Source organism: Ammodytes marinus, assembly GCF_949987685.1.
Source record: "Ammodytes marinus genome assembly, chromosome: 1".
Taxonomy (NCBI): Eukaryota; Metazoa; Chordata; class Actinopteri; order Uranoscopiformes; family Ammodytidae; genus Ammodytes; species Ammodytes marinus.
This window is the reverse complement of record NC_137230.1, coordinates 27274617-27286202: the sequence shown is the minus strand read 5'-3', so window position 1 is coordinate 27286202 and position 11586 is coordinate 27274617.

Below are 11586 nucleotides of genomic sequence, written 5' to 3'. Positions count from 1 at the left end.
GAGGACCAGATAGACTTTGGACAAGTTTTAATTCACATTTGATCTTTCATTTTCTTCAGTCATGAACCTGAATCTGAACCTGGTATTCATCGCTGGATGTCTTCTTGCAGCAGTTGGCATGATCAGTGCAGTGGCCATGTACAAAACCAAAATGTCCAGGCTGAAATACCAACCTCTGCCAACATTTGAAAGTTAAAACAGTAATGTTTGCAGAATATATTATAATGACATATTTTAAAAATGTCTACAGATATATTTGTACACGCTTAAAGAGTTTATGGGCCGGTTTCACAGACAAGGTTTAAGCCTAGTCCGAGACTAAAATGCCTGTTGAGCTGGATTAATTGAAAAGTACTTGCACAGACTCAGTTTAAAATAGTCCTAGATTAAAGATATTCTGGATTAAACAAAGCCAATTGCAAGACAGATGACTAGAGCTACTCTATGTCTAAATTTGAGCTTAAATTAATCCTCCAAGGAGGCAGGTTTAACTTCAGTTTAGTGGTGTTTGTGAGAGAGCATGGACTATTTGGAATATCTAACTAACTCCCACTGCAGAGGCCAGCCAGAAGAGTACTTGTGGATAGGTCTTATCCAAAACATTTATTTGATGAATTTACATTTCGAGACCGCTTTAAATATGGAAAATGCACTGGAAATAACAACTTTGCCTGAGCTTACTAGATGGATGCATTTAAATTGAAGACGTATTCAGCACAATACAATTAGTGTCTAAAACAATTGTGTTTTCAAATGTGGTTGTTGTGATTTAAAATACTGACACACATGAATAACAAAATGACAAAAAATACAACATGAACACCTTTGATTTTCTACGTATATCTTCACTGTGATTAGTAATCACAATTGTCTCAGTATCTTGTTTGAATCATAGCTCTCTCTTCCAACTTCATGTCATACAGTTTACGCTCTCTGGACTTTCTTTCCACCTCTGTCCCCAGAACCCATACTGAGTTTGGGAAGAGGGCTTTCATGTACTCTGCTCCCACCGCCTGGAACACTATTCAAAAAACACTCAAATTGCAGGAACTCATCACTAACAATGATTTTTAAAACTTTTCTCATTGCCTCAAAATTGTTCTTCTTCTTCGCCTTCTGGAATGTATTTGTATTTATTTCTCTGTTTTCTCATGTCTGTGCTTTCTTCTTATGTTTGTCTTATATTTCATTCATTCTAACTGCTGCCATTTTCTGCCAGGCCTTTCTCGGAAAAGAGGTCATTTGACCTCAAGCAATTTTGCCTGGTAAAATAAAGGTTAAATAATGTCCAATTCCACCTGTAGAATTTTAATTTTCATGCCTTCAGATATTGCATTTTCTGTCCATGGAATTCTCGGGCTAACTTTCATGCAACGTCATCTTTTTTGTCCTTTGTTGAAAGGTTGTGGCAAGCTCTTCTATAAGGCGAGATTCGGGTTTTTCCACAGAGTCTATCAGTGCAGATATCATTAAATATAATGTCAAAATTATAAATGAGAAAGATGTGAAATACCGATAATAATGAAGATAACCTGAAGTTGGTGTATTGTTCTCTTAGTAACATTTTCATTAATTGAATTTGATGCAAATTGCGGCCCAACTATTTATTTGCTCAGTCCCAGCTGTATGGCTTTTAGATTCAATAACCGGATGGTTTCAAACTATTCTTTTTTAAGAGATTTTTTTAAAATTCATTAAAGTTTATTGACAGGGTTTTTTTAGCCTCTGCCCTTGTTTTTTCTCACAAGCAATGGTGTTTCTGCTCCACTCCGGGTTTTTATGATCACCGTTGGAACAGCAGCACGTGCTCATGGGCAGGTGTTCACAATCAGGCTTACTTACTTTACTCCAGGACTTCATAGTCTCAGACTATCTAAACCAAACTTAAGCCATATCCATGACAGTGGCTTAAACGTCCCAGTTTAACTAGTCCACATTAAGGCCTACTCCTGGCTTAATCTAGGCCCTGTCTGTGAAACCGGCCCTATGTCTGTCTTTCTAAGTTTAATACTAAACAACAATGAAGGGATGATCAAATAGTGGCTACTGGGCCGCCCAGTTTACCACTGTGGGATCATATGGCTCTACAACTGCTTCTACTATTTTGTATTGCTGTATGATTTATGAAAAAAATACATGTTTATTGGTTTGTTTAGTCTGAGGGAAATACCTGGTATACTTGTTATAGTACTGTACATTTGTCATAAAATCATATATTTGTAAGACAATGTTTGAGATGTTGGCAAACTAAATACAAGTGAATTCATTGTAAGCGCTTTGCCTGGACCTGGACACTTGTGTATGTGTGCTAGACAGATGATAGACAGTTAAGGTGTTATAAGCTAAGACTGCAAAAGTTCAAATACCACTAAAATGCCTGAAACGCTATGGGTGTGATAAAGGATTGGATTGTGTGAAGCAAGGTTGAATAATGCCTTAAAGTGAAAGCATTTACACACTGTGCTGTAATAATAGCCCAGGGTTAGGGTTGACTTAGGGTTATGAAAATCTATTTCTCTTCATCTTATAATCAAATCTTTTGGGCTGATGCTAATAGGTGGGGTAAGTTTCATGTATGCAAGACTTTCGTAGTGGGAGATAGCGACCCTAGACTAACCCTAGCACTTCAGGAAATGAGTGGTCAATGTAAATAGCCAAGGGTTAGGGTTGACTTAGGGTTATGAAAATCTATTTCTCTTCATTCTATAATCAGATCCTTTGGTGTGTATAGTTGTAGGGCTGATGCTAATAGGTGGGGTAAGTTTCATGTATGTAAGACTTTCCTAGTGGGAGATAGCGACCCTAGCCTAACCCTAGCACTTCAGGAACTGAGTCGAGGTCAATATAAATAGCCCAGGGTTAGGGTTGACTTAGGGTTATGAAAATCTATTTCTCTTCATCCTATAATCAAATCCTTTGGTGTGTATAGTTGTAGGGCTTATGCTAATAGTTCATGTGTGTTAATTCTAAGCAATAGAACAACTGAGAAGAGACTTCCTTTACCCAGTCATTTCTGTAGTCATGTTTGTCAATGCTGATGATGGCTCTTGCTGACAAGCTATGAAAGTACAGTATACTAACAATCAGTATATTGCATCATCTGGTAATTTGTTACCAACTCTCGTCTGCTAAAGGTCTGCCTTAAAGAAACTGACAGGTCAACTGCGCGTAGCCGGAGACTTGGTGGGTTCCAAGACCCAAGCATCTCACTAGCGGAGGATCGTAATTGACCTGAGGGTATGAGGACCTATGTTTTACATCAAGTTTTTCTCTCAAACACTGGCCTTAATTAGCTAGATAGTTTAGCTTACTGGCTGGGCTTCACTGACAGGACATACATGTGCCGTGTGCAGCACAGGAAACAGAACAGATGACCCCCCCCCCTCACACACAAAAAAACAGAAGCAGTTAGAGTCAGAGGACAAACCATGTTAGAAAATGTTATTGCACAAAACTCTAAAAAAGTTAATGGCAAAACCTAGGAAGACATATATCCCTTTCATCAAGCTGTGTTTGCAAACTGTATACATTTGATCTCCTTGGCGTGAATCAAGTATCAACTATCAAGTATAAAGTAATTTACTGGGCGCTTTCTGGACTGCAAGGGTTTGCTATGTTTTTAGATTATGTTGTGGTGTATAGTGACACTTGGCTGGAATATCTTGGCCCATCCAGGTGTTTGATCACCTGGTCTGGGCACAGCTGACCGTGTGAGCATGAAGTTTTGGTCACACCTTATATTACTGGTAGACGATTCAAAGTCACCACTTTATAAGTGATGACCTTGAATGACCAGGTCACCACTTAATTTGAAGTTCTGAAAAATGAATGCTAGTATCAGAAATAACTCAAAGATCATAATGATTGACATACTAGAGCTGATGCATTAATGAATGTGTGGTAACCCGAGGGCAATAATGCACGCACACTTGTACTCAGTTTTGTGTCTTTACTGAAACCATGCTCACAGCATAACAGCCAAACGTACATGGGACATCCAGGTGCAGAGCAATCACCATAACCAAACGGCGGGGTACATAGGTGTCGGCACAAAGGTTCCGGGGTGCAACACTAATTCAGTATATAACAGAATGTATTATTCATGTGTTTAATAATGCATGAGATACCATTAATACTAGTGAATTACTCAGTTCATGTACTATGTGAACTAATTCATGCGTTTTCATGCATGAATTATGGCATGAACTCAGGATGATTCATGAGGAGGATGCCAACAATACTTGTGAACTTGACTCAATTTCCTCATTGACCATGCTTATCTTTTATACCTTATCTCCTGATACCTATCATCAAGCTGCACCAGCTTTGAGCTGCTTCTAAGAACCAAATGTTTTGATATGACAACAATGTAACAGGAGGAATGTCACAGTGGGTAGGCGTACTGATAACCTCAGATTTACGGGAAGACAAATGTGAAAGTATGTGTACCACATCAGTAGCATGTCTAAAGACTTAAGACTTTGTTTGTCTTTGCTGTCAGCAAGGTGAAGTCACACAAACAATCGCAGTTTCTCTGTGCAGGAAACATACCAGTTAGATGAGCTGGCAAAACTTTCCACTTCTGGCATCAGACAATATCCAAAATCCAAGTCAACTCACTCTGGTGGTGTTAAAGGCAAAAAGAACACTTTCATAGATTACCACTTTCTGTATGTGGCATTTTGTGAAAACATTAAAATTATATTAAAAATAATAAACAAAAATGCAGAATAGAAAATAAAAGTGCAGTGGAGCGCATTGTCACTTTCATAATCACTCATTGTTTTCTTGTGTCTTTGAATGTTGAATGAATGTCGAAGAGCTGATTAGCAAAGGGATACTCTGCACTCACCCTGCATGAGTTGGCGTAGTAATACATGGCCGAAAAACGCTTGAAAAAAAGTGCAAAAATAAACTGCTGTCATGCGGTGAACTAAAACAATGAGAAAGTCCTACATTTAGCGTAAAATTAAACTGATCATATTTGTTTGGGTAAGCATTTATATATGTGGTGAAAATGTTTCTGCTGGTCCCCTCTGCAACAGTACAAGGCTGACTTCTGCTACAGCGACCTCTCCCCCAAACTCCGTACAGTGACTGCACTTATCACCATCTCCATAAGGTAACAGACTAACTATGCTAAGTACCTCATGCAACCCCTCTTCAATTATACTGAACTATCCTTTTAAGGACAATTGATGTTTTGATCACTGCCTCACTTTTCTGTCTGTCCTGAACCAAAATTGGCAGCAGTTTATCTAAGAACAAAGCCCCATCTATTCTAGAAAGATGGAATGTGTTTCAAGGACGGTAGATAGAGGATGTAAGGTTGTATCTATTTTTCAAGATTGTTACGCAAGTAGATTCTAGTTATACCAGTTCTAGTTCATGATTTATGTTCTTCCGTAATTGAGGATAAAACAAATAAATGTGTTAATTTCCTTGTAACTACTGTAAATATCTAGGCGCAGATCATGTTGGTGCGGGTGCATTCAGGAGGATGGCTTCTCTCACAAAGCTTCTGCTGCATCTGCTGCTCATAAACTCAGCTGCATCTGCATGATCCTTCCCAGGTGCATATACTTGTACAACTACTATGGCAGATCAAAGACTTTCACCCCAAAACCACAGAATTCAGATGGGGATGGTCTTACAGTATGCCTAAATTAGTGATTTCTCAAATTGAAATTTAAAACCTTACTGTTCTCCAAGCAGTCTAAACTAAAAAATAAATAGTATCAAAAGATTATTGAACATTTCAAAAAATATTGATATAAAGGAGATAACTGGACTAAAACCAACACAGAATTCATGGGCTATTGCAGCCGTTTTATTGTTCATTTTGTGATGATAGTGTCTCTCAAGTGCCTCAAGTGGTATCTTTGTAACCACCACAGCATCTCCAACAACCACAGCTCACTGAATTTATACATTTGTCTTATATTTGCGATATTCACACTTCATTTGTATCCCTGCTGGTCAATTTACACACTGACTGATAATAATAATAATACTTTATGGACTGAGACAGCATGAGATATGCACTATATGAATAAAACATAATATGTGTCTTTGCCTGTATACAGGGTGAGTCAGCTGTGCGCATCAGGGGCCTCATTTATAAACGTGGTGTACGCCCAGAAGAGGAAAGACATCAGACATATACAGGTGAACTAGATCATGACCTAGCCTCACAGATCCAGATATTTCCACATGTTCAGGTTTCTCAGGTTTTTCTATTGTAAGCAAAAGGCCACTCAATCCATGATAATCCTATTGGACTGAATTGTTTGAGCGTATTCACTTGACTATATAATTTAGTAAGCCTTAAACTGAAAGTACAGTATGTGTTTAGCATGGGTGTGTTACCTGCAACTTACATTCAACCATGAAGAATAACAAGTGGACTGCAAATCACTATTGAATTAATTCACTTCAAACAGCAGAAAGGGATTAAAACTTTCGAACTGCATTATTAATATAAAATGTATAAAGTTATATACAGATATATAAATTGTAATTATTAGCCAATACAGCAGTTTGCTCAAAATCCTGAGCAAAAGCACATGAAACAGATGTATTCACAACGGGAGAGTTTGATTAAAATAAGAGTACTGTACGGTGGCCCTGAGAGGCCACAGCACAACAACATCAGAAAACACATGCAAGAAGACAAAACACTAGCAAATTAAGAAAACATCTTCATCAATTTGACAACACATGCGCACCATTTAGAAAACACATGCAATAAGACAAAACACAAGCAAATTAAAAAACACATGCAATAAGACAAAACACAAGCAAATTAAAAAACATATGCAATAAGAAAAAACACAAGCAAATTAAAAAACACATGCAAGAAGAAAAAACACAAGCAAATTAAAAAACACATGCAAGAAGAAAAAACACAAGCAAATTAAAAAACACATGCAAGAAGAAAAAACACAAGCAAATTAAAAAACACATGCAAGAAGAAAAAACACAAGCAAATTAAGAAAACATCTTCATCAATTTGACAACACATGCGCACCATTTAGAAAACACATGCAAAGACCACAACACAACGGAAATAGGCCACAACACGACGGAAGTGTTTCCAGAGGACACTTAAAAGTGATGCACACGTCCTGGCAGGCTTGTTGTTTACGCATATTTTGACTATGATTTTGACTCACAGTGCTATTAAGGTTATCTTTCCGTCTACACTAGCCTACTCTGTGTAGACGGAAAGATAACCGGCAATCTAAAAGTGTGATTAAAGCCGTTTACTGGACTGTGGAGGAGAAGACTGAGACACCATCTGTCCGAAATGTAAGTAGCCATATTTTTTAAATAATCATGGCCCATTGTTAGTTGAATGTCTGTGATGTCCTTTATCATATCCCTCCTATAATAACCAACACTGACTGAAAATAGATAATGCTGTGGGGTTTAGTAGTTAGCGTTAGCGTCCGCTAGCTTAACCGTTAGCTTTAGGCTAACCGTTTGAGCTGTGGAGTCTTTGGCAATGACTGTTGTCGCCTGCGGCTCGTTTTTGTGAACTCACATTAGACCTGCAATGAAGGTCCCTGTGTTAAAAACAAATAGTGAAACTGACTGGTGTGTTGGAAACTTTAAAGAGTATTTTTTTTTAATAGCTTCAGGCTGCTACCTGCTAGCTGTCTGACTAAGCAGTCTGACTGTATCTCCAGTGTAATGTGTATACAGACAAGAATACTCTAAGTTGCCTCTGCTGGTGTTTGTTTCCTGTCCAAACATCACATTATCACTCAGAACTAGTTTCTTATTGAGCCAGGGCTATACTGAATTTATTAGTAGCCTATCTTATTTTATAATGGAAGAAAAAACTAATCTCTGTCTGTAGCTTTGCCATAACTACAGATGTATGATGTACACAATGTTACATTGGATGTGCCATGTTTTACAGATGTGAGTGACCTGAGGGAGCTTGTGTTTGATGAAGTGTCCGTTGACCCACCCGGACCTTCACACAGCTATCTGTTCCATCAGAGGACGTGTTCACTGGGTGGGACAGTGGTCTTCTTCAGGGATACCAGCAACAACAGCAGCAACATCTATGACATGAGCTTTATTACCAGCTGACAAAACAGCATACAAGAAGTCCTTCACCTACATGATCTGGACAGTTACATAAAAGTTATGGCTTTGCTTCCGTTTGAATTATGTAGACTTATTATTTCCATTTCACTGGCTATGAATAAACTGCTTTATTTTTAAGGATGGTGTTGGTCATTTTAAAATGTAATAATACTGTCTTATCAGAGAAATCTACAGAGAAATAAAGGGTTGAAATGAGAAACGTATAATTCTATGCATGTAGATCGGTCAGAAATCTAGTCCAACATCCTGACTATGAAAATGTGAGTTTCAAGTAATCCTTTACTACAGGTAGCAAACGGTGACAGTAGGGAACACAATCCATTTTTTTAACAGTAAAACTTTATTATGAATGAGATCACAACACAAATGATACATTATCTACTAGATATTGAAATGGTGTCAAATCATTTGCAGCTCTGACAAGCCATCTAAAGCATTATTTCAAAAATACATTTTACAAAAGATAATGCCTTTCCAGCGAATCTTGACATGATTCATGATATATTCTTTTCCAGCCTCATTATGGTTACTGTTAACTATTACATTACGTAACATGCTATGTAAGAGCCAATTAGCGCTCTTGTATAAAGTAGGAACCAATCTTTGGTTCCACAGTTGCTACCCAGACATTGAAACAGTTTTTGAACACACACAACCCACGTTACGTCAGGGTCTATGTTGGGTTTAGAGTTTGTAGCAAAATAAAGTGAAAATTAATGAAACAAATGTTTTAAACTGCAAAAAAGACGGGCCTTTACATGTAACATCAGCATCCCTTCACAACCAAAGCTTTTTCACTCCACTGGGCTGTAGGTCATTCCTCCGTTGAACATGTAAAGACAAACGTAAAACAGGGTGTATTTTACCAGTTTAGAGAGTTTATGCATAAATACTTAGTTCATATTCTGTTATTGACTGACATATTTAAACTGTATTTACCGTGAACACGTCCTCTGATGGAACAGATAGCTGTGTGAAGGTCCGGGTGGGTCAACGGACACTTCATCAAACACAGGCTCCCTCAGGTCACTCACATCTGTAAAACATGGCACATCCAATGTAACATTGTGTACATCATACATCTGTAGTTATGGCAAAGCTACAGACAGAGATTAGTTTTTTCTTCCATTATAAAATAAGATAGGCTACTAATAAATTCAGTATAGCCCTGGCTCAATAAGAAACTAGTTCTGAGTGATAATGTGATGTTTGGACAGGAAACAAACACCAGCAGAGGCAACTTAGAGTATTCTTGTCTGTATACACATTACACAGTCAGACTGCTTAGTCAGACAGCTAGCAGGTAGCAGCCTGAAGCTATTAAAAAAAAATACTCTTTAAAGTTTCCAACACACCAGTCAGTTTCACTATTTGTTTTTAACACAGGGACCTTCATTGCAGGTCTAATGTGAGTTCACAAAAACGAGCCGCAGGCGACAACAGTCATTGCCAAAGACTCCACAGCTCAAACGGTTAGCCTAAAGCTAACGGTTAAGCTAGCGGACGCTAACGCTAACTACTAAACCCCACAGCATTATCTATTTTCAGTCAGTGTTGGTTATTATAGGAGGGATATGATAAAGGACATCACAGACATTCAACTAACAATGGGCCATGATTATTTAAAAAATATGGCTACTTACATTTCGGACAGATGGTGTCTCAGTCTTCTCCTCCACAGTCCAGTAAACGGCTTTAATCACACTTTTAGATTGCCGGTTATCTTTCCGTCTACACAGAGTAGGCTAGTGTAGACGGAAAGATAACCTTAATAGCACTGTGAGTCAAAATCATAGTCAAAATATGCGTAAACAACAAGCCTGCCAGGACGTGTGCATCACTTTTAAGTGTCCTCTGGAAACACTTCCGTCGTGTTGTGGCCTATTTCCGTTGTGTTGTGGTCTTTGCATGTGTTTTCTAAATGGTGCGCATGTGTTGTCAAATTGATGAAGATGTTTTCTTAATTTGCTTGTGTTTTTTCTTCTTGCATGTGTTTTTTAATTTGCTTGTGTTTTTTCTTCTTGCATGTGTTTTTTAATTTGCTTGTGTTTTTTCTTCTTGCATGTGTTTTTTAATTTGCTTGTGTTTTTTCTTCTTGCATGTGTTTTTTAATTTGCTTGTGTTTTTTCTTATTGCATATGTTTTTTAATTTGCTTGTGTTTTGTCTTATTGCATGTGTTTTTTAATTTGCTTGTGTTTTGTCTTATTGCATGTGTTTTCTAAATGGTGCGCATGTGTTGTCAAATTGATGAAGATGTTTTCTTAATTTGCTAGTGTTTTGTCTTCTTGCATGTGTTTTCTGATGTTGTTGTGCTGTGGCCTCTCAGGGCCACCGTAGTACTGACATTTGTATAACACACACCTATGGAACTGGATACACATAAAGACAAGATAAGTCATATTACCACAAGGAGCATGAGATTTCAAAGGAGGCGGGAGGAATAAACATGAAACAACAGAGCAGCTACAGTCAGTTGGTGCCTGTAGTTACTATGTCAAAACACTCCTGGACCACTGAGCAGAGCCAATTTAAAAGCAAAAATAAAGGTGTAGGAGTCATCTGATTTTTTCCCATACCCATCCTGTATATTTTGAAAAGATTATTGCGGTTGTTTCCTGTAACCAGTTCTAAAGAAATTTGGATTGCACTTCAGCAAGGGAAACAAATCTAAACTGATGTTTTAAATTCACATGTATTCAGAAATAGTGTATTCAATTATTCAAAATTAGAATTTAAATTATGAAAATATGTAATCAGATATGGACAAACATGTTGCTTAAGGCTTCTGTCACTGCTCTTTGTACTGTACTTTTAAGTAAAAAAATAGGAAGTTTTATTTAAATCCACCACTGTAAATGAAAAAAAAAAATCTATTAGAGAGTGTAAGTTAAGAACAAGCCCATTATTAGGCAACGTTTAACTTTAGGTAAAAGGAAACATCACTGAATCCAAAAAATGAAAGAGCTTCAGATATAATATTCTAATAAAGAATAGTGTTTCTCTGCTTAGCATTAAAAGCACCTGCCTACACAAACGTCATGCTGTTCAGAGAAAAATACCTGTGCCTTGATCGCAAAATATTATTGGACTGTGATGAGATGTAGAAAAGTAGGTCGGTATAAGAGGAAGGCTAATCATTTTATGAAAACTATTTGATTGCTGAAGTTGTTACAATTGCAAGAAAAAAGGCATCAAAAGAATTGGATATCATTTATTGTCATGATCTTTAGAAATAAAAAATAGTGATTAACATTGAAAAATAATGATGATCACCAGTTTTGAACAATCCTGCAAGAAAATGCTAGGAAATTGATTAATTTCAAGTTAGTAAATCCATGTTACTTTAAAACTGTCTTCAAAATGATTGGACATTGTGTACAACATGCTATGCATATATACAACACTTGTGCTTAAGTTTCACTTTCCTAACATCTTTGGTGAGAACAGTATGCTTGTCTGTGCTG